The following is a 24,109-nucleotide window of genomic DNA, read 5'->3' on the forward strand; positions in this document are numbered from 1 at the left end:
ACAAGGCCAAGATCTGTGCAACATAATGACAGAAAGAAAGAAAACAAATGAAAGGAAGAATTTAACGAAAGAAAAATTGAATAACATCTTCTATTTTTACAAAACCTTTCTCCTAAGCGATATCTTTTCTTCTTGACCAAAGAATGCATGCAAAACAATGAAAATTTTTCCTTGATTCAAAGAATATTCCCTATCAATCTGAACTTTGCAACAAGTAGTTTGGGTTCCCTTGTTAAAGAGAAGGTTCCTCCTAACTGGAGATCTTCAAACAGAGCTGGGATAAACACTTTTCTGGGATGATCAGCAGGGTATTCTAGTGTAGGAATAGATTGGACTAGATTATTTCTAAGATTTCTTCCAGTCTTACAGAATAAAGCATTTGATCCTAGCTCTAGTCATCTCAAACACATGTTCTATTTGCCAAATAGAATTTAGGGTTTGTACACGGACCAGTCAAAACCCATATAAAACTGGAGAAAAACAAGTAAAAAAAAATGTGGCTTTATTTAGCTGATTTGGCCAAGACTATCAAGTACTTTATTATAATTGCTGTTACTGCTGCTACTCCTAAATTTTACTACTATTACCACCACCACTACTATTGGCAACAAGGCCTAATACAGAGAATATTGTACAGGAAGGTCAGAAAACTTGGTTTTGACAGTAGAATACAACATTTATTAGCAGTGTGACTGACTATGGGCAAATCACTAAATGCTTCTGTACTAAAATGCAAAATGAAGAAAATGCATACTTTGAACAGGAATATTCACATGCTTTAGTGCTATTATATATATTTTTATTGATACGGTAAAAATTGTGACTATGATTTCTATAGTTTCTATAATCTGAAACTTCATTATGTACTTAGCAGTATTATACTAACTATATAACTTGAACAGAATTAAGTAGTAGATTGGTTACTACAGAACAGATCAACTGCTCCAGCAGAGACATTAAGTTTCTAAAGAGTAGTTCACTTGCTTTGCAGTCAGACTTAATGATTAATTAACACTAAACACAAAAATAAGACAACCTCAGGCTTCCTTGACAAATCTATAGGAGAGCTTGGAGACCAAAAGAAAAGATTCCTATTATCCTGATACCTCCCAATAGAGAGAAACAAATGGTTCTCGTTCAGTTTTATGAAAGAAAAAGCTTGGAAAGTCCCAAATGCAGTTTTCTGAGTGCTGGAAGGAAGAAATATGATTAACAGTTAGCAAATGTCAGCAGAGAATTAAGGAAAATGCATTATTTCATTTCTTAGAAAAACACTTTTGAGTGCCTACGATGTAGGAGGCTCATTGTTAGGCAATATGGGGGTACAAGAATGATTAATACAGTTGAGAAGAGGAAATAAGAGACAGGCACAAAAATCTGCAATGGCAAGTAGGATGACCTGAAGTCTTATAAGAGAAGTGTGTGCAAAATGCTATGGTAAGACTTCAGGAAAATGGTATGTGAGCTGGGCTTTAAAGGAATTTTCATAGGCATGGAAGGGAAAATGAAAATGAAAAAGGGAGAAAAAAGGTCGGAAACTTCAGTACTCTATTTAGTACAGGGTACACAGAGGGGAGATGGAGTTAAGGCTGGAAAGAAAGGTAAAATCATGGATGGCCATGTTTGCCTAACAAGTTTGGCTTTTAAGTCTCACACAATGCACAGCTCTTTAAAATTTGTATGCAAAAAAATGCCATGATAAATGTGTATCTTAGGAAGATTATTAGAGGATAGATTGGGCAGGAGTGAAGACAAAATACTAGGAAATAATTCAGGAAGCTATCATTGCAATCTAGGAAAAATGGAAAGAGAAAAAAGGTGAGAGAAAGTTAGACAACAGAATTCATTAAACTTAATGAGTGATGGGTGTATGGTGGTGAGAAAGAAAAAAGAATCAAAAATGATCCTAAGAGTTCAATGCTAAGCATAAGTCTAGAACTGAAATTTTGCTGACAGTGAAATCAGAATTATGGGCTGATTTGGGAACTTACATAAAAATAGATTATTTAGTTGTTATGTACAAAGTGGCTTAACATACTAGAGCATTTGAAGAAGAAACAGAATTTGAAATTGGGCATGTTAATTTTTAAGGACAATTATAGTAAAATATCAGCAAATACTCACAGAGCAAAAACAAAAAAATTAAGAAAGATGGAAAAAGAGTGCTCAGGAGAAAGGTCAACTCTTCCTTTGGAGGTAATTTGGAAGAAGAGATCAGTGAGTAGTAGATCATGAGAGTAGATAGGATCACCAGGAACACAACACAGGAAGATTCAAGAAGCAAATACCAAGTCTTGAAGCCTACAGAATGAGTCCTAAACCATTCCCTAGAATAAAAGGACAATGAACAGATGAATGAGTAAATGCTTTTCCATAATAGTCCTGAAATCTTCATGATTTCATGAACACTAGCACCTATTTTTTACCAAACAGAAGTCAAAATCATTCTGAAAAAGAAACATCTGCCTGATGAATTGTAATAATATTCTACTAAAGAATAATGAGCACCTCAGAGATGACAAAGGATAGTCAACTAAAAGTGGTGAGAAAATGTCTGGTCAAGTTCCTACTGCTAAATTCTTAAATGTTAGATAGTTAAGAGTAAATCTTAATCATCAACTTAAATGACCCAAAGCTGCTATCACATTTAAATGATAACATCCAAACTCTGTGGAGAAAAAAAAATTGGTCTGAAGGATACAGAAATAGGAAAAAAAAAAATCTATAGGGTAACTACAATTGTATAAATGAAACCAACCCTTAGAGAGAGAAAGGAATTTAACTATCTGTAACAATTCATCTTGCACTAGAAAATAGATGAGGAAACAAACTTCCCTCCTCTTCAGATAGATGAGGAAGAAAGAAGCAGAGTAGTGCATACCTGGTCAGATTCAATTGCCACACTAGTAGATCTTGCTACTAAAATATTCCAAACAGACAAACAGCCTTAAATAGCTATATTCCACAACTTCTCTCAGTAACCCAATCCAGTGGTTTGTATACCTTTCAGTCACAACACTCTTCTTTATAACTGAATTTCTCCTGTAATCACACTGGTGGATTTTTTCCCCAGTCCAAACCAGAAATGACATCTGTTCCCCATCTCCCGTTAATGATCCTTCATACACTTCAAAAATCCTTGGTTCAAATCAACATTATCCATCAGTCTAGTCATCGTTAGGGTAATCACAATTCCTCTAACTTTTCCTCCACAAGTCACATTTTCCATCTTTTTAATCATTTCTGTGGCTCTTTGAATTCTCTCCAAATTTTTTCATATCTTTAAGAACCCATTCCAAAACTTAAGAGGAGTCTGTTGTTACTGTTGTTTAGTCATTTCAGGCTCTTCTTGACCCCATTTGGGCTTTTCTTGGCAAAGACGATTGAGTGGTTTGCTACTTCCTTCTCCAGCTCATTTTACAGACAAGGAAACTGAGGCAAACAGGGCTAAGTGACTTGCCCAGGGTCACACAGCTAGTAAGGCCAGATATGAACTCATGAACATAAGTTTTCCTGATTCCAAGTCCAACTTCCTTAATAAAAGCCTGAACAATGCCCTTTAGAGGAGCAAAATGATCTTTCAGTTCTTCCATTTTGTATACTATTTCTAATTCAGCATAGTACTGTGTTTTTCTTTTTCTAGTAACATTATATTCTTCCTTCAAAATCGCTCTCAGATTGACTCTCTTTCACTTCCCTCCTGTTACCATCGTCTTACAGAATCTGATCATCTAAAGATTCAATTATGGTAAAAGTCTGCTAGCCTGTAAACCCCACTCCAGTCTTTCTCTCCTAGGATCTAATCTGTATATACCATTGCTTGACTAATCTTCCTCAAATAATTTTAAATCATCCTTTCACTGTTTCCAATCCTACAATGGCTCAATTTAATTAAATAAACATTTCTTAAGTGCTGACTAGATGTTGGCCAAATGGTCACCCTGGGCACTAAATCCCAGGCTACAAGGACAAAGATGAAAATAGTCTCTGACTTAAAAGAACTTATTAACCTTCTGTTGGGGAAAAGGTCAATATTGTCTACAAACAACTTCTAACTTAGGCTAACTTTAAGCTAGCCTAAGTTAAGCCTAACTCTTTTCAGAGCTAGAAAGGCCTTCAGAAACTATACAGTTCATATTGGACCAAGAATATCTTCTTTAATGCCTACATATAATAACCCTGCTTTGACTTGGAAAATCCTTATTAATGAGAAATCAGTACAAAGAAAGTCCATTTCATTTCTGGATTACTCTAATTATTAACGTTTTCCTTTACATTAAACAGAAACCTCACTAAGCCAACTTCTATCAAGTACTCTAATGATCTGTACCCTGGGTCCAAGTAGAACAAATTTAATCATTCTTCTACATCACAGTCTTTCACATGCTTGAAGGTAGCTATTGCATCCCACATAAACTGTCCTTTCCAGGGGCTCAAAGGCCTACCAGCTAGGTGACACAGTGGATAAGAACACTAGACTTTGGATCATGAAGATTCATCTTCATGAGTTCAAATCGAGCCTCAAACACTTACTAGTTATGTGACCCTGGGCATGTAAATTAACCCTTGTTGCCTTAGTTTCTTATCTGCAAAATGAGCAAGAGAAGGAAATGGCAAAGCACTCCAGTATCTTTGTCAAGAACACCCATAGAGTTGAACAATGAATAATCTCATGATCTAAGTTTCTTTACCCAATCCTCTTGGGACATTATATACAGTCCCCTCAGTATCGTCATCTTTCTCCTTTGACCTAGTTCCAGCTTATCAGTGTCCTTCTTTAAAATGTGATATAAAACACAATAATCTAAATATCATCTGATTAAGAAAGAATGCATAAAAACAGAAAATCCATTATTCTAGTGACTAATATTTCTTTTAAGCTAGCCTAGGGTCAAATTATCTTTTTTTTTTTTTTTGGCAAAATTATATACTCACACTGAGGTTGCTTTCCTAAGATCTACTTCTGAACTGCTGTCTGATCATATTCCTTAATCTCGTAATTGCAATGTTGATTTTTCTACCCTAATCCAAAGCAAATGTACATTTATCTACATCAAATTTAATCCCATGTGTCCATCAGTTTAACTTGTGGAGAACTTTTATGGCTTTTGATTCTGTCATCCAACATGCCCCAGATTCATACCATCTGCAACTCTCATAAACATGTGACCTATTCATTCATCTAAATTATTAATAAAATTATTGGAAAGTAGAAGGCCAAAGATATACAGATTTGGAGTCAAGAAGACCTAAGTTCAAGTCTTGCCTTACACACCGAAAATCCCAAATGGGGTCCAAAGAGTCAACACACAACTGATATGATCAAGCAACAATAACAGCTGGCCTTTAGACTTTTCACTTCCCAATCTACCCCTCGCACAACTGCAAAAGGAATATTCAAGCCTCCTCTGTTCCCTTCAGTTTATGAATATCTTCAACTTTCTCAGGTCTTGTTGGCTCACCATTCTTAAGCACTAACTTCTTCTAGAGTTGCCTACATATATGAATAAATTAAAATCCTTTGAGACAAAAAATTCTGGGGTTTTTTTTCATCTTTGTTGCCCAACAGTTTAGTGCGGGACTCCACCTATCATAGATTCCTAATGACTTCTCAATTCAATTCCTTTCTATCTCTCAAAGTGCTGGGAAGAAAATGTTGTGAAAATAATAGGTATTCAATAAACAGAAAGTGATGCTTGATTTATTCTTTTCTTAATCATAGATAATCTTTAGGGCAGGAACCACAAGGAAGTTGGGATGAAAGCCACCAAGAACGTGCCCAACATCTCAGGGTCCCGGGGCCTTAAAAGTATCAGTCACCATAGGTGTTTGGGTAAGCTCCATAGTTATATACTGGCTAATACAAATCATACTCCCATAAACAAAGCAACTTCTATGAGGTGAAGCCACTGCTGTTAACTGAAAACATTGATAACATGGATATCATACTTTACTCTGAGTCTCAGTTCTTTCATAGTAAAAATAAAAGAGAAGGTTTAACTAGACGAATGAAGAGGTCCAGCTCTATGGTGTGCTGTAATCCTTATCTATTACCATCAGGGTTACAGCAGAGTGAGCCTTATCCCCTAAAAGCAGGGTCATCATGGGCTTAGCCTAGAAAGAGTAATGCAAAAGAACCTATAACCTGGAGTAAGAAGACCTGGCTGAAAGTGTGTGGCACATGACAGCGATGAAATACTGCTGTGCTATAAGAAATATGAGCTCATGATCTTAGGGAAACATGGATAGACCTGAACGAAATAACGAAGAGTGAAATACAGAGAGCCAGGAGAACACTGTGTACATTAGCAGCATTACTGTTTGAAGAACAACTCTGAGGAGCTAAGTCATTCTGACTATTATAAGTGCCTACAAAAGACCTATAAAGAAAGACACTATCTGCATCCAGAAGAAGAACTAATAAATAGAAGCATAGAATGATTACACACACACACACACACACACACACACACACACACACACACACACACACACACACACAACCTATTTCTGTTTAATGGTAACCATCTCTAGGGTGGGAGGGAGAGAAAAAATTTCAAAAAGAAAGCTATATGGTAACTGTATTATGTATTTATAAGGAATAGCAAGTTGTACTTCATAGATTTACAGCTTCATGTACAATAATCTTTTTTTCTTTTCTACTGTATTATGGAGATGATTGTTTTATTTCTTAAACTCCAAATAAATTTTGAAAAAGAAGACCTGAGTTCCAATTTGGTTAGAACTCTACTGGAGATCTATGACCTTGAGCAAATCACTTAACTTCTCTCATCTGTGAAAATTCAATTCAACAAATACTTATTAAGATGTTTAAGACATTGTGCTAGGTTTGTTTTAGTAACCTTTAGTTGCAAAGCATAAAAAAACTACTTTCCTTATAGGAGATTACACCCTCCTTAGATTCTATGAGGTAGTAAGCTGAAAACGAGACATATGCAGTATGGTGGACAAAGAGCACTGACTTGGGAGTCAGAAGGCCTAGGTTCAAATCCGGACTTTGCCACACAATGCCTACTGACTTCTGGTAAATTTTCACCTTAGTCCCTCAGTTTCCTGAAAAGGAGAGAGTTGGACTGGGTGACTGCCAAGGCTCTTCTCATCTCCAGATCTCTGAGGGTGGTAGAAAGGAAGAAGGGAGGACAAGGTACAAAGAGAGATGCAAATAAAATAAATACACTGTGAGAATCTGAGGAAGAAAAGGATACTTTCACCTGGGGAGGCCAGGGAAGATTCATGAAGTATGTAGTGGAGCCTTCAGAAGGAATAATGACATGCAAACACTTGGATAGAGCTCCAAGATTTGCAAAGCACCTTATAAGTATTGCCTTGTTTTATCTTCACAACTACCCTAGCAGCTAAGTGCTATTAATTTTCTCCATTTAACAAATGGGGAAACTGAGCTCCAAGGAGTTAAAATAATTAGCCCAGGATCACAGAAGCAAGTAAGAGCCTGAGACAGGGTTTGAACTCAAGCCTTCCTCACTCCAAGTCCAGTGCTCCATCTATTCTGGATTCTGAATATTTTACATCAGGATTAAAAACTGGATAACGACGCTTCTACGGCCCACTTTGTAGCATTTTATAAAACTGCAAAGGCATTAGGTAAATATGAGTTATCATAACTATTTTAATTGGCAAGTAGAATTTTGTCTTTCTCTTTCAAGACATCATTAGTTAACTTCAACTTATTCCCTAAATCATTATTCAGACCACTGGGGGGTAGGGGGTTTGGCATTGTTGGAATCACAAGACTTCCTGAAGAGCACCACTGACCGTTCCCATTCAGATAATTCCTGAAATCTTCAAGCATGACATTGAAACAATTTACAGTCTCCTCTCCCTGCAAGTAAAGGGTCCTCCAGTCATGGCTACGAAGATTTATAAGGCATCAATTCTACTTAAAATGGCAAGACCCAAAGAGGAATATTAAAAGCTTTTCATATGATATCCTCCAAAATATGGAACCGCCAATTTCACAGCTCTTTGGAGTCATTAGTACACATTCAGAAGGTCAGTGGCATTTCTGTGATCAAACACTTTTTTCTCTCTCACACCCCTCCAGCTGTGTTCTTCAGAGGTCAAACAGGTAATTCTGATTTTAATTGGCAAAGAGCAGACTCCCTCACAATGTAACCTGTGAAATCAGGAAACTGGCAACTGGTTGTCCTTCAATAAACAGAAGCCTACCACTCTGTAAGCCTATCTGTGTGATGAATGAGCAGCTTTTAGGACTGTCTAATTTTTTTTTTTTCAGCTGCCTGTTCACAGCTTAAGAGTTAAGAAGCAGGGTTGTATGGTCTGTACTCTCTTCTGAGGAGAACAACACCTGTCTTGTTCTTGAAACTATAAACCTGGTCATTGCCCCAAGCCCACAGACTACTCCTACTTCTTGGTATTGATTGATTCGGAACAAGGCCACTTTCTTTCCTTTCTGATTCATATGATTACACGTAAACATAAAACATATCCTTATAAAAAAGGAATGGAAAAAAAATCAATACTAACTTAAAAATCACAGGAAATCTAATTCCAGAATTATTTCCAGGCTAATGAAATATAAAACTATAAAAACCAACAAGGGGAAAAGGTTCCCTAGGTCTTAGGACAAGTGACCTGGTGCAGTGGATGGTGCTAAACTTGAAATCCAAATCCTGCATCAGACACTTAATAGCTATGAGCAAGTCCCAGAACCTCAGTTTCCTCAGCTGTAAAGAGAATAGGTTTGATTAGCTGACCTACAAGGTCCCCCCCCTTCCCATTCTAAATCTCTGATCCCATGAAAGATTTTCTAATCCAATGTATCAATGTCTGCAAATAACTGAACAGGGACAGTTTTGCAAAGAATCTTTTACCCATGTCATGTCAGACCCTTCATGACCTTTGGGGTTTTCTTGGCAAAGATACCAAAGTAGTTTGCCACTTCTTTCTTCTAGCTCATTTTACTGATGAGGAAATTGAGGCCAACAGGGTTAAGTGACTTGCCCAAGGTCACAGCCTGAGGCTAGATTTGAACTCAGGAAGATGAATCTTCCTGACTCCAGGCCTAGTACTCCATCCACTGAACCACCTAGCTGCCCCTGCCTTTTACCTACAAGTCCTTAATAATTTTGAATTAACTAATTATAAAAAGCCCAAAATTATATAACATTTCAAAGTACTTTTTTCATGACAGCTCTGTGAAATAGGTCACATAGAAAGACTATGATGCCCATTTTACAGATCATAGTATTTGGAAAATAAAGAAATTTAGCGGTAATCTTGTCCAACTTATTCATTTCACAAGAGGGAGAAACTGAGGTTTATAGTGGCATGTACAAGGTCAGTCAACTAGTAAAAAGCATAACCCAGATTCAATGTCATGTCTTCAGACTACATGAGACAGATCTGCAGGACTTGGAGTAAGGGAGATTTGAATTTCATTTTGCCTCAAATACTAGCAATGTGATGCTAGGCAAGTCACTTACACTTTCTTAGTCACAGTTTCTTCATCCAGAAACTGAAGGCAACAACAGCACCTAACTCGTAGGCTTGCTATGAGTTTCAAATGAGCCAGATAGTGTATGTAAAATGTATTATATATCGGAAAATCTATGTAAATGTTAACTAAGCACAGTGATCTTTCAATGACTGTCACCTACAATGGGACATCTTAGAAGTTTGCAACTAGTATGAAACCATGGAGAAAGAACTAAAGAGAAATATGTCCACCCCCAAAAACCCAAAGCTGTTATAAAATAACAGAAAAATTCAAAAAATGAGCCAACACAGTTGTGTTGTGTTTTGCTGTTTTGTTATATTGACCATCTCGTTAACTGAAAGGGTTCAACTGCCAAGTTATGATCAGAAAAACCGAAAGCCCAATAAAACCTCACTTTCCTTGTGAAAACCTCCCCCCAACATTTTCTCTTCTTTGACCTCTCCCCTAAGGGGAGTTAAAAATGTACATGTGCTGCCAGTTTAAGTATGGGAAGTGTGGGATGAAGAGAAATGTTTACTTATTCAAGGATAACATAATCATCTCCCTGTTTTTTTTTTTTTTTAAGGCCATCTGGAGTTTTCTAAATGTATCTGGAAAAGAACAAAACATGAAGAAATTTTTAAAATCCTACAGCCTCACACTTCTAAATGATGCAGTCAAAATATTGGATCCAGAAAATATAACCAAAAACCCATGGAGGTCTCAAAAAAGTGGGATCCCCATCATGAACTGTTCTCCTTTCCATCTATGAAATCAAGACTTCCTCCATGTCGCTTCACCATAAAACCTAAGAGGCCAACAGCCACCTGATATTCAACCGTTTTGGCCCCAGTCTTAGCACAGGCTCCTCACAGGGACTATGAGGGACAGGAAAGAAAAACGGCTGCCCAGAACTGGTGACTTCCAACTCCCCTGATTATCATCACCATCCAAGTCTACAGACTACCATCCACTGAGAGGCTGTATCTCTCTGCTCCAATCAACTGAACATTCACTGCAGATGAATGTTTTTCACTTGCATAAGTCCTGAGATACTAGTTTCCATCTACTAAGGCACAAACCATTGTTCCTTTCCATCCCTTCTGGAAGCTTGGGCCATCATAGTCATTTGCTCACTAACATCTTTACTCTTTTCCTCCACAATGACATGCCCCTTACCAACTAGGAATGGCAGCCACCCACCTCCCCTAACTTCTACGAATCATTCACTTGATCCCTACCTCAAGCTGGTGAGAGAGGGAGAGAGAGACAAAGAGAAAGAATACAGCCCAGATCTCTCTGTTAAACTCACTTTTCTAACTAACTTGTGGATGTTTTCCCCTACATATCTTATTGACATGTGACACTCAAGGTTTAAAAAACAGAATTTCCCTTTATCTTCCACATAACCTACCCTACCCTAAACTTGTCTGTTTCAGTTGTAGGCACTACCAGACTTCCAGCTAGCCAGATCTATAACCTTGGAGCCATGTCTGACTTTTCTCGCTTTCTCATTCAATCAGTTGCCAGCTCTTGTCAATTTACCTCCATGACACTATTAGCTGCACTTATATGATCATTATCCCAGTACTGATCCAGGTCACATCTTGCAATTTGTTCTAACAGCCTTCAAATTATCTTCCTGCTTCTCTCCTCCACTATCCGAACCATCCTTCCCAACTCTCAGAAATCATCTTCTAGGTCACATACCTGACCTTTCCAATTCCCTACTCAGTAACATTCAATAGCTCCCTATTACTTCAAAGACAAAATACAAGCTCCTTAGTCTGGCATTTAAAGTTCTAGAAAATTTGACTGCAATATACCATTATCAGCTCATCTCGCATTACTCCTCTCTGTGCCTTCCAAATTGGCCTATGTACTGTTCAGTGGACTTGATTTTCCATCTCTTGCCTCATTACATTTATACAGATCTTCTGCTATACCTTCACTGTATTCTTTCCTCATCTGCTTCTTTTGAAATATCTGTCTTCCTACAAGACTCAGCTTGGTTGCCATCTAGTAAATGAAGTCTTCTTCACTCTCCACTCTCCAATTCTTACTGTTCTCCCCCTCTTCAAATGCTCCTTTAGCACTATTGTCTGCATCTCTCCATACACCTTACCTGTTACATCTCACTAAAAGAACATGAGTCTTTTGAAGAGAGCAGCTGTTTTCTTTTGTTTTTATTTCTTTGCCCAGAGTCCAACTCAATAATGGCAGATACTGGACGTTAACATTATACTAATACAATTTAATAAACAAAAGTCCATGCTTTTCAGGGAATATGGCCTTGTAGCTGAGGAATTTATAGATACAATGTGTAAGCCAATTTAATAATTCAGTTCAACACGTTGACCCACGCTAGTATCTACTATGTACCCTGCACTATAATAATAAAATTTAACCCAGCAAACTCATTAACTAAAGGGGCCTGACCCCAATGAATTTACAATCTAACTAAAAAAGACTGGTACACACAAAACATTAAAAGAAACAGAAAAACAAAACTACGAGAATGAATACAGAACACAAGCTCTACAAAACGTCTTTGAATCTGAAAAGTTAGATGAAAACTCAGAAATCATATAACTAAACACACATCAGAACCATATATGGCATCTACATAATCTCTAACAAGTGGTCCTCTAGTCACTGTTTAAGGATCTCTAGAGATAAGAAAATAGTCCTGAAGGGAGAACTTTCCATTTTTGGATGGTTTCAACAGTGATAAAGTTTTTCCTCATGTTACATGAAAGGAAGCCCTTCTGTAATCTCAACAATTCCAATAAAGCAAACGTGTCTTGGATGTCTATGGTGTAAAAACTAACCTAAGAGGCACCAGTGACAACATGATGCTTCATAAAAGAGTTCCCCTGCTGTCCAGGAGCAGACAATCGAGTTGACATGTACTTGAAAGGGTGTTGAACATGGAATTATAAGATTTCCCATCAAAATCCTCAGCTCTGCAACTTACTACCTGTGTGAAAGTGGGCAAGTCAATTAACCTTTCAGAGCATCAATTTCCTTCTTGGCAATATGAAGGAACCAGACTAGACAGCTGCTAAAATTCTCCCCACCACCACAGACACCCTAGCTCTTAATCTATGATCCTATGACTGAAGATATCAACACTGATAGCTCCAATAAACAATAATATAAGTGCACATTATATTACAAAGTACCCAGTGAAGTACCCTGTGAAATCTGGAGTGGGGAGATGTTAAGTTATGGAGGCAAGGGGAGAGAGTGGTGTACCATCCCACCTTCACCTCAAATGTGATCTTCTCCAGGAAACTATTCTACCTTAGTGGGTAGGTAGGTATCCTCCTCCCCTGTGCCACTATCCTGTACACAGCAGACATTAATAAACGTATGTCATTGATTGATTGCTTTCCCAAAGGAACCAGGAAGACCAAATGACCCCTAAAGTGACAGTAGTGCTTAAGAACTTGATGAATTCCAGGAAAAGAATGTGAGCTTTTAGTCTTCCTCTACTTACATGCCGACTGATGGGGTAAGGCCACTTAGCATAATTCCTTTCCTCCCCTTTCCCACTGATTCCTAGCACCCTTATCTAGATGCCCTAGGGATTAATTTCTTCTCCACAAGTCCCTGAGCACAGAATGAGCTCTCTCAAATTTAGCCAAGGCAGACGAGGCTGGTTCATAGCCTGTTGAGCACAGACTCATGCCCTGGATGACATTTTAAACAGCAATGAAAACTCCCAGGCTTTGTGGAATCCCAGCTGCAGCTCTGGCTGAGAGAACAGGATGTGGAATTGTGTAGCAATGAATGCAGGGGGGCTTTCTTTTTTTCTGAGAAACAGAAAACAGTGAATAACTTTGAGCTGATGGCTCCATAATGAGGTAGTCACAGGACTGGCTGGTCAATATTTAAGCTACAAAAGTTAATGTATTAAATGGATATTTTCCTTCCCCTTCAAGAGATAGCTGGAAAGTTTTACCCCATAAATACTCTGCACATATTAAACAAACTGATATGAGGATAATATTATAGCATTATTACAAAAATTGTAACTAGACTCCATTACAGTTTAACTCCACTGCAACCACACTTCTGTTTTTACTCAATGAAGTATATGTTGGGTTGGCAATATAACCCAGAAAACATTAGGGGAAATCACTTCTTAGTTGAGAACAAGCAAGTGAATAGGCTCCCAGAGAAAATAGGTAATAAAAGAAAATTTCACTCTTCCTCCTATAAATGGCTGCCATTTTGGAAATGCACCAAGGAATCCTAACACTATTCAAAATAAAAAAATACCACTGAATTCATCTAGGTACCTAGACAAGAGAAAGGAGAGGTAAGAGACTCAAGGCAAGGAAGGTAATTAAGTAGCTACTGCAACAGAATCTAAGCAATAGCTGAGGAGAATTACATCAAATGTAAATTCTATGCAGTTTTTCACCCTACTTCTTAATTCTACACTGAATCTTATCTCCCATACATAGGTCTTCAAATACTTCAAAATTGCTCCATCATCTAATGTCTCCTCTCATTCACAGAACATTCAAAGGAAGAGGATTTCATGAGACATAGTCATGCCAGATAAAATAGATCACATTTTTACAGTATGGCATCTACAGGGCACAAGAGAGAAAGCACTGACTGGAGTCAGTAAGTTCAAATATGGCCTTGAATATTTACTGACTGTCGACTCTGTTTTCCTTAGCTTCCTCAACTATAAAATGGGGATAATAATGGCACCTACCTCACAGGGTTCTTATGAGGATTATTTAATAATAATATCTACAAAATGCTTAGCACAGAGTTATTGTACTTATCAGTTTCACTTGCATCCAACTCTTAGTGACCCCATTTTGAAATTTCTTGGCAGAGATAATGGAATGATTTGCTATTTCCTTCTCCAGTTCATTTTACAGATGAGGAAACTGAGGCAAACTGAGTTAAGTGACTTGCCCAAGGTCAAACAGCTAGTAAGTGTCTGAGACCAGATTTGAACCCAGGGAGATGAGTCTTCCTGACTCTGGGTCTAGCATTCTATCTACTGCTCCACACACACAGTAGGCACTATATTAATGTCTATTCCCTTCCCCTTTGAGCTTTAAGATGTACAAAGAATGTTATTTTAAAAAAAAGATACAGGTAGGTTAGCAGGTAACTAGAAAAATTGTAACTCCCTAGTTTATTCACTTAAATTAAGCATTTCACTCAGCTATGCAGGGATCTGCCATGATCTGAGCATGCCTTTAATAACACTGCATCTTTTCACACACCAACATGCCAACTTACATTCTTAGGATATGATAAGAGGGAGCAGTGAGTCCCAGTGAAACAAACATTCACCAACTCAAAGGGCATCATGTTCTTCTACTGGAGCTGCTAAATGTGTACTTGTCTCCCTTGCCATGGAGCTGCTGCCAAGAAAAAATCTTAATAGAGGTGACAGGATCAGACCTGTCTGAAAATACTACCTACATTTCTCAGGGGCCTCGTAAGGAAGACTCCTTTTTATCTGCCCACTTCTCCGTTGCCAACACCAGATACATTTTTGGATTGTCCAGAATGTCCCTTCTATAAGGTCCTATCATGGACCATTGCCAACAGTGCCATGTAATATGACATAAAAGCTTCCCCAATGATATTCTTTAACATCAACTTTTTGACAACTTGGTATGTAGTCTGGAGATGCTGCAATCAAATCCAGCCTCAGATGCTAGCTATGTGACCCTGGGTATGTCACTTAAGCGCTCTCTGATTCAGTAAATGATCATGAGGATAATGGGAGGGTTGCTGTAAAAATCAAATGAGTTAACCTTACAACCTTAAAGTGTTACATAGCTAATGATAGTAGTACCTTATAATAATAATACATCTATATAACATATAGAGCATAATTTATATAATGATAACAGTACATTTATATAGTACCGTAAGGATTTCAAAGCACTTTACCAATACTGTAAATCCTTACAAAAACATTGGGATATGTGTTTTTATTATCTCATTTAACCTTTGCCTACCTCAGTTTTCCCATCAAATGCTACTGGTCCTGCTATTTGGCCTCCAGAAGCTACAAAACACCATGAGAAGAAAACTGGACTCAGGAAGGAAGACCTGGGTCCAAGTTCTGCCTCCAACAAACACTAGCTGTGTGACCCTGGGCAAGTCAATTAACCTCTCAGTGTCCCAGACAACTTTCTAAGGCTATGAGTTGCAAAGTAAGTAACAACCTAGAAATTCCCCAAGCAAGTCCTTTGAGTATTTATAATATTCAGAACAACTTGGTCATTCACAGTCATCTTTCAAATAATATTGCTGTTATTGTATACAATGATCTCTCGGCTCTGCTCATTTCACTCTTCGTTATTTCATGCAAATCTTTCCATGTTTTTCTAAAATTCACCAATTCATCACTTCTTACAGCACACAAGTCCTTTACTCCCTGCTCTATCTGTCACTAGAGCAGGAACTAGAATCAAAGTATCCTAGCAAAGTGCTCTTGGGCAAACCACATCCCACTGTTAGACCCCTTTCTTCATGGTGTTCATAATTAAAAAGAGATTTATGTTCAATAATGATGGAGCAACCCATAAGCGCTATTTTGTAAAGCTTAAAAACCTATAAAAGCATGGCTTAAATGTTAATAACAACCATAATAGCGAATACTTATATAGCACTTTAAGGAAGCAAAGTGTTTTAAATATGTAACTCATTTATTTGATTTTCTACCTTCTACATTATTTGATCATCTACCTCAGGGAGGTAGATTCTATTACTTAACTATACTTAATGGATAAGGAAACTGAATTGTGCAGATTCACAGAGCTAGTAGATATACCTAAGGCTGAATTTGAACCCATATTCCTGATTCCAAATTCAATACTTCAGCATTACCCCACAATTCCTTTCCGTTATTCTATTCATATTCTATTCTATTCATAATGACAAACACCAAAGAATCCAAATGAGAAAAATGAGTCCTCCTTACTAAGTAACTTTTCCTTGAGAAATTCTTCTCCACACTGAGTCAGGTTCAGATATCAGAACACATGTAATATCTAAGAATTCAAAACTAGACAATACAAAGTTACAGATGCCTTCTATCTTAAAGTTTAGCTGTCCAAGACTAATACAACCTATGGGAATTTCTTTAATTCATCATTTGCCAGGTATATTGGCAGTTGACTCATAGAAAGGAAACAAAAAAGCAGCACGAAGCAACTTAAAATTTGGTCTGGACACAAAGGTTTCCCATCACCAAGGGAACACTATCTTGACTAAGTCAACTTATAGGCAAATTTAGTAGGTTTTGAGTCATCTGTGCCCTGAATAGCATAGACTGTAGCACTGCTAAAAGACCATACTCCCAGAGGCCAATACTCCAATGTCTAAATGCAGAATATGACCTAAAGGTAAGTAGTTATGAGTGCACATGGGTGCATATGAAGTGTCATGATGAAATTTCAGGCTCAAATGGAACACTAGGGAGAGATGATGTGACAGTGCCATCATCAGACCTGACAGACTACAAGGGTAACCACTCCAACAAGACAGAAGACAGTGATATGCTTTACCACTGATCTAATTACTCACCTCTCTCAGTTTCCCCATCTATAAAATGAAGATAATCTTAGCACCCACCTCCCACAATTGTTGTTAAGCATCCAATGAGATAATAACTGTAAAGCACTTAGCACAATGCCTGGTATACAGCAAGAGCTATATAAATGCTAACTCTTATTATTGTTGCGATTTTTATTCATATATATGGACAAGCACATGCCCCCATATGTTTTGAGAGCTAATCCATTTTATCTATGTGTGTCAAGGTGATTATTCAATGACTTTTATTGTTGCTCAGTAGGGGTTTTTTTTTTCCATTCTGTGACCCAATTTGGGATTTTCTAAGCAAATACGTGGAGTGGTTTGCCATTTCCTTCTCCAACTCATTTTACATATGAGCAGATGGGATTAAATGACTTGCCCAAGGTCACAACTCAGGAAGGTGAGTCTTCCATACTCCAGGCCCAGCACTCTGTTCACTGTACCACTTAGCTGCCATTCAATCATAAGAAAATATATATCTTTTCAAACTTAAAAATTCAAACTAATGAATTAAGTATCATTTCCCTCAAACAAAATCCTGTTCTTCCTAGGATGTAAGCAAAACAGACTGGTGAAACACAACAGATGTATGACCTAAATTGAATATATATTTATGTTTTTTTAATCTACTTATATTATAAATACATTAGAGGAAGTAGCTATAATAACTGGAAGCTAGGTTGCATCTGTTGTACTTTGAAAGAGAAATGAACAAAATTACCAATGAATTCATCTGTTTGGAAAGACTCCATGTTTTCTTACTGGGTAATTCTCCAAATGGCATGCCATGGAAATTGAAGCTAAACTACTAATTCTTTAAGTCACAAAAGTGCTGTTCAGTGACGTAACACAGATATCTCCTACAAGCATCCTGTTCCCCAGGAACTTGAAAAAGTTAGAAAATTGCAGCATCTTGGAAAGAGATCTCAGAAATTATGTAAAATAATAACACTTTATCAAATGAACAAATCATTATATGATGCCATTCCAGCTTTCTGTTCCATACCTCACACCAACAGAATATAAACTTCTTGGGGGTAAGGTCTTTGTCTTATCTTTCTTCGTTATCCTAGAATCTAGCACACTGCTTTGTACAAAGTAGGTTCTTAATAAGGTTCTAAAAAAAAATTTATATATGATGAAGAAAACAAAGCCAAGAAAAGTGAGTGAAAAAGCTGGATAGTTGGTTAATGGCACAAGTGAGATTTAAACCCAGGTCCTCTCCCATGTATTAAAATTAATGTAGCTGAACCACAGCGAATATTGTCCATTCATTCATGCACTCGTTTGTTTAACAAATACTGATTAAGTGCTCATTTTGTTGAAAGCACATGGAGGTGATAAAAAAAGAGAATAAAATAAATATTACAGGATAAGTAACGGAAAGTATGGTTGGATTGTGGACAGACATGGGGTTTAGACACAGCTTCCCCTCCAGCTCACTGGGCATTAAAAGCCACATTTATAAAATGAAGGGCTAGCGCTGATCAGGGGTTCTTGACTTTTTGTATTTGTGGTATGAACCCTTTGGGCAGTCTACTGAAACCTATGAGCGCCTTGGGAAGTAGCATCTTTAAATGCATAAAATGAAAATAATTGTATCGAAAAAGTTACCAAAACATCCCCAAGGTTCCTTTTGTCTCTAAAATTCTGATGTTACAGTTCCGAGTCTTCCTTGAAAGTGGATCAATAGAATGTAAGTGTCTTGAGGGTAGGACTAGTTCATTTTTATCTCTGTTTCCCAAACATTTAGTACAGTACCTGGTACATGGTAGGTACTTGATAAATTTTTGTTATTAGTTGATCAACAAAGAGATTCTAAGGATAGCTAATTTATGTTCATAATATTTTCATCATTAAAGTTTCCTAGAAGTAGATTAATGTTCCAAAACATCCTTGTGTATTCATGCCAATCAAAAGTATATCTAGGATAAAACAAGATGAAATGTGTTTAATAACAAACATGTATTCTGTTTGTTATTATATGTATGTGTGTACACACATATAATATATAATATAATATAATATAATATATTCAGAAAACTGTGTTGGAGAGGGCTACAGTGAGGAATAGAAACCAGACCTGTGCTTTCTTTGGTATGGGGAGCTCTCAAATGAAGAAATGCCCTCAGTCAATGCAGGTAGGGACACTCTGCAACTGAGATTGTAACAAGGTTGCCTGAAATGTTGAAGGGCTGTGACTTTGCCAGAGCCACAAGTCAATGAGTCAAAAGTATAACTTGAATGCAGGTCTTCCTTACTCAGAGTCTAGCTCTCTATCCATCAATATAACCATCAGTGCCCAGACTCAACAAGTGGCACCTGACTAGAACCCTGAAGAGGCTCTAAGTACCCAAAAAGGTAACTGAAATGAGAACAGAATGCAATCTATGGAAAGATACAGGAAATGAAATGTGACATTCTGTCAATGAGTTCTTTTTTTTTTTAATTTATTTAGACTTTATTCATTCAAAAAAATAAAAATTAAGATTTTGGTATGTAAAATGCATTGTACTGGGCTGAAGGAAGACTCAAGGATGAATTAATTTGTGACTTCAGGAAGCTTACAGTCTAAAAGAACATGAGAGTTAAATAGTTCTAAAACAAAATGTACCAATATTTTCACTACAGAAGTACTGAGGAGGAATAGATTATCTCTGAGTAGTGGGGTCTGGGGGATGAGATGGAGAGATGATCCAGCCACAGTTGGTAACAGTTAGAAAGTTTCATGGAGATGGTGAAGGCATTTCAACCAGGTTTTGAAAAATGGATAGGAATTCAAAAGGCAGACTGGTTGGCGAAAGGGAATTGACAAGCAGTCCATTCTAGACAGATGGAATTTTATGAGAAAAGGAATGGATGAGAGCTTTGGGAGAAATGAAAAGTAGCCCATTTTGGCAGGAGGATTGAGTATGGAAACAGGCACAGTGGGAGAAAATACTACAAAGGAAGATTTAAGGCAGACTGTGGAGACATAAATACTATGTAAGTTTGAATCCTATGGTAATAATGAGCCATAGAAGTTTTTTATTATTATCAGATCTGTTCATTAGGAAGATTATTAAAACAATTAAGGGGTAGAGAGAAAGGACAGAGGAGGAGAGATTGATGAGGAAGCCATTTTTCTTTTTTACAAAAATCAAGATATAGAACTCAAATCAAGCACTTTAAGTATTCTAAGTTTTCATGCACTTTCACTGTGGTACACTGTTATTGAAAGCAGGTGGTTTTAATACAGCGCATTCGATCTTTTATGGCAATATTAGTGAGCAGTAACATTAAAAAAAAATTCCCCCACCTATGCTGGATGATTTTGAAGAAAAGAAATAGAAAGAACTATGTTTCATATTTATTTATTCTCCTAAATCAGGCCTGAACTAAAAACCATCTCCAGGAATTAAAGCAACTTCCATTCTCAAAACATTCAAATTATAAAAGGCATCTGGATTTTTTTAACGAAGGAAGGAAAGGTAAAAGCAGAAATAGGAATATATTCCTAAGGAAATGAAGCGATCAAAAGTTCAGACTGTGGTTAGATTTATTTTCTTTAAGCCACTTGGAAGTCTTCAAGCTGCCACTTATTTTACCAAGAATTTATTACTGTGATGTCAAAATGGCAACCACACAGGTATGTGGAATGTTTTGGCAAGCAGCTGAAAAAAAAGAGGCGGGACAAAGGTCAAGTCACAATTTTCCCTGGTAAGCATCATCCATTAATTGTGCCTTGGCTCTGACACACCAAGCTGCCATCGGGTCCATTTCAACAATAGAGTCATTTTGTGATAGGAATGGAAGTGAGCCATAGGGTTCAAGCTTTCAAGATACATTTAGCTAATGCAAGGCATGCATCAGGATACTCTAGGGGCCTCCAGGGAATGAACGCTTTAAATTCTTTACTCTAGAAGACTGATGGAAAAAGGAAAGAAAACTGACATAAGGGAAAAAATATTTCACAAAATACCTCATTTAAAAATTCAAGCTACACATATTTTACTTATTTCCACATATTCATTAGGTTACTCACTTATCCAATCAACAGACTTCTTATATTTCTGAGAAATCCATTCTGAACATGGCAGAGAGATCTTAATAGTGAAGATAAGATTTTATTAGATGGCCTCTAAGGGTCTTTTCCAATACTTTGAAAAAAAAACAAACCATGATTGTATGACCCTCTTTTACTCAATGAGTATGTCTCTAGGTTCAGAGAAAGAAACAAACACGTAACTAGAAGTAACAAGAATAAAGGGAAAATAGAAAATTACACCAAAAACAAAAACTGCAGGGGAGTTAGAAAAGGGGGCAACCTTTACGTTTCAAAAACCTTATTCTAGGGGAATGACATGGTTAGACATGTGCTTGAGGAAATCCCCCAATGTCACTCAATCAATAAGCATTTATTAAGTACCTACTATATACCAGGGGATACAAAAAGAAGCAAAGAGAGTCCCTGCTCAAGGAATTTACAATCTAATAGGGGAAATCACTTGCAAAGAAATACATAGAAAGCAAGGTTATATACAGGATAAATAGGAAATAATTAAAAGGAGGAAGGGAGTCAAATTGAGAGGGACTGGGGAAAATTTCTAGTAGAACGTCAAATTTTAGATGTGACTTAAAGGAAAACAAGGAAGTCAAGAGTCCTGGCAGAGGAGGGAGAATCTAAGTTATGAAGGACAGCCAGAGAAAAATGTCTGGAGTCATGAGATCAAGTTCAGCACTTCAGTGATTTCAGTCTTTGCTGACTCTTTGTGACCCCCTTTGGGGTTTCCTTGGCAAAGATACTAGAGTGGTTTACCATTTCCTTTTCCAGGTCATTTTACAGATGGGCAGATGAGGCAAATATGGTAAGGGACTTTCCAGGGTCACATAGTCAGTAAGTATCTGAGGCCAGACTGGAATTCAGGAAGATGAGTATTACTGACTCCAGGCCCAGCACTTTAACCATTTGGCCAACTAGCTTTCCCTAAGTTCAGCACTACTTAACATTAAAGCAGACATGCAAGTCAACATGTTTTGTGGTAGCAAACAACCAGAAACAAAGAAGATGCCCATCCATTGGGAAATGGTTAGATAGAGACATAGACACATAGAAACATAGATATGTGTGTATACATATATACATACAACATTCAAGTTTGTTTTGTTTTTGTATGTGTCTATGTGTGTATATGTATATACGTATACATATATGTATATGTGTGTATACACACACACACAGAATGGATTATTACTGAGTCTTAAATGAAAAGGTGAAGGATTCAGAAGGGTGGAAGGCCTTATGTGAATGAAGTTAAGTGTGAAATAAATAGAACCAGAGAAACAAAACATAGAATGACTACAATGATGTCTCCCTCCCTCCCCAACTGTTATATAGGATAGCACTGTGGGAGGGAAAAGGGAAGAGATACTAGGTGAAATTGGGTGAAGTAAAAAAAAGCATCTCAATGAACATTAAAAAGAAGAGCATTATTTGAGCTGAACCTTGAGAAACTGTAGAGAACTGAAGAGGAGAAAACAAGAATAGAGAATGCATGGCAAGTATAGGGCACATTCAGCGCAAAGGCATGGAGATGGGAGATAAATACGGAAATGCTGTTTATGCGGAATAAGATGGCATTTCAGCTACTAGAGCACAGAGTGCAGGAAAGGAAGTAATGTATCATAAAGCTAAAAAGGTAGGCTGAGGCCAGACTGGGAAGCTCTTTACATGCCACAGGAGTTTTCATTTTATTCTCAAAGTGATGTCACTAGATTATTAATCAGGGGAGTGACATGGCTGGACATGTGCTTGAGGAAAATCATTTTGGCAGAGGGCAAAGGATTGAGGACCGAGGAGCTGTGTGAAAGATGCATGGGAGAAAGAAAGGATACCAATTAGGAGGCTCTTGAAATTGTAACACGACAGTAAGTACCATTATATAACAGAAACCCTATTTATACAAAAGCCTTACAATTAAGTAGACTAGTTTGTTAATCCCTAAGACTTCATATAAAATTAAATATAAAATGAAAGCCTCAGCTAACTGGCATTCAATTAAGCACAATTCACAACTAAGGGGAATTTTTTAAAAGTAGAGATTTGAGAAAAGCAGGATCAGCAGGCACAGTATTATTATTGACAGGCAAGAGGTGATGTGAGTTGAACTAGTGTGGAAGCCAAGTGAATGGATATGGATGTAAAAGTTATTGTGAAAGTGCAAACAACTCAAAGTTTGTCAAATTCATTGGACATATGGAGTGAAGGAGAGTGAAGATACATAGATTCACAAACAGCAGCAAAATATACAAAAATATCTGGGTTATCAGGAGAGTAAAGATAAAGGAAACAGAATGATCTAACCAACAAATGGAATTCACAAGGTCGCAAGCGGTTGAAGGCCTCCACTCAAATGGACAGGTCAATGGTCCAGATATTCTGTTACAAATGGAAACAACAGCAGGAATCTTCTACTAGTCTGACAAGGAGTGCATCAGTGTGGAACTGTGAGAAGTGGAAGATGTGAACATGGATACTTTCCTGGGAATCATAGTTGCCCTTCAGATTCTCCTAGGAAGACCATCTTTACTGCTTAACTTTTCAAACTGCCATTTAATTAAGTAACTCTGGGTCTTTAAAAGTGCGCTTCCACAGATGAGTTGGATCACTGAACTCCTCACTTGTCCATTCCTGCATGCAAATGGCACACTGTTGCATTCATCTACTGTGAGGGTTTATGGTTGACTCAGAAAGAAAAGTATATGCAAATTAATGCTGGGAGCATTCAAGAGAGAGTAGTGTCATGAAAATTTAAAAAAGAGAAGGTATCCAGGAGGAGAAATTAGTCAAAGGATTGAAATGAAGCAAAGAGGCTGAGAAGGACTAGGGCTGACAACACAGACAGGACAATTTGGAGATCACTAGTAACTTTGGACATACGTTTGTTTCAGTTGAACGATGTGGTCAGAAGCCAGAGTGCAAAGGACTGAGGAGTAAGTGAATGGAGAAGAGAAAAAGTACATAGTGTTCTCAAAGATTTGGCTGAGAGAAAAACAAAG

The 24,109-nt window shown here is 37.4% G+C and overlaps 1 protein-coding gene across 9 annotated transcripts in view; it reads right to left on the reverse strand.

Annotated features, from left to right (window-relative positions):
* TNS3 (tensin 3) overlaps nt 1-24,109 on the reverse strand; it is a 511,962-nt gene that overhangs the window by 225,160 nt on the left and 262,693 nt on the right. Inside the window, exon 1 of one of the 9 annotated variants that reach the window (XM_072598118.1) lies at nt 2,882-4,130. The exons of the other annotated variants lie outside the window; for them this stretch is intronic. The gene's annotated coding sequence lies outside the window, so the exon portion shown is untranslated. Of the gene's footprint in view, nt 1-2,881; nt 4,131-24,109 lie in introns of those variants that run through there. 9 annotated transcript variants of the gene reach the window in all.

The sequence above is a fragment of the Notamacropus eugenii genome, chromosome 3 (assembly GCF_028372415.1).
Source record: "Notamacropus eugenii isolate mMacEug1 chromosome 3, mMacEug1.pri_v2, whole genome shotgun sequence".
Lineage (NCBI taxonomy): Eukaryota > Metazoa > Chordata > Mammalia > Diprotodontia > Macropodidae > Notamacropus > Notamacropus eugenii.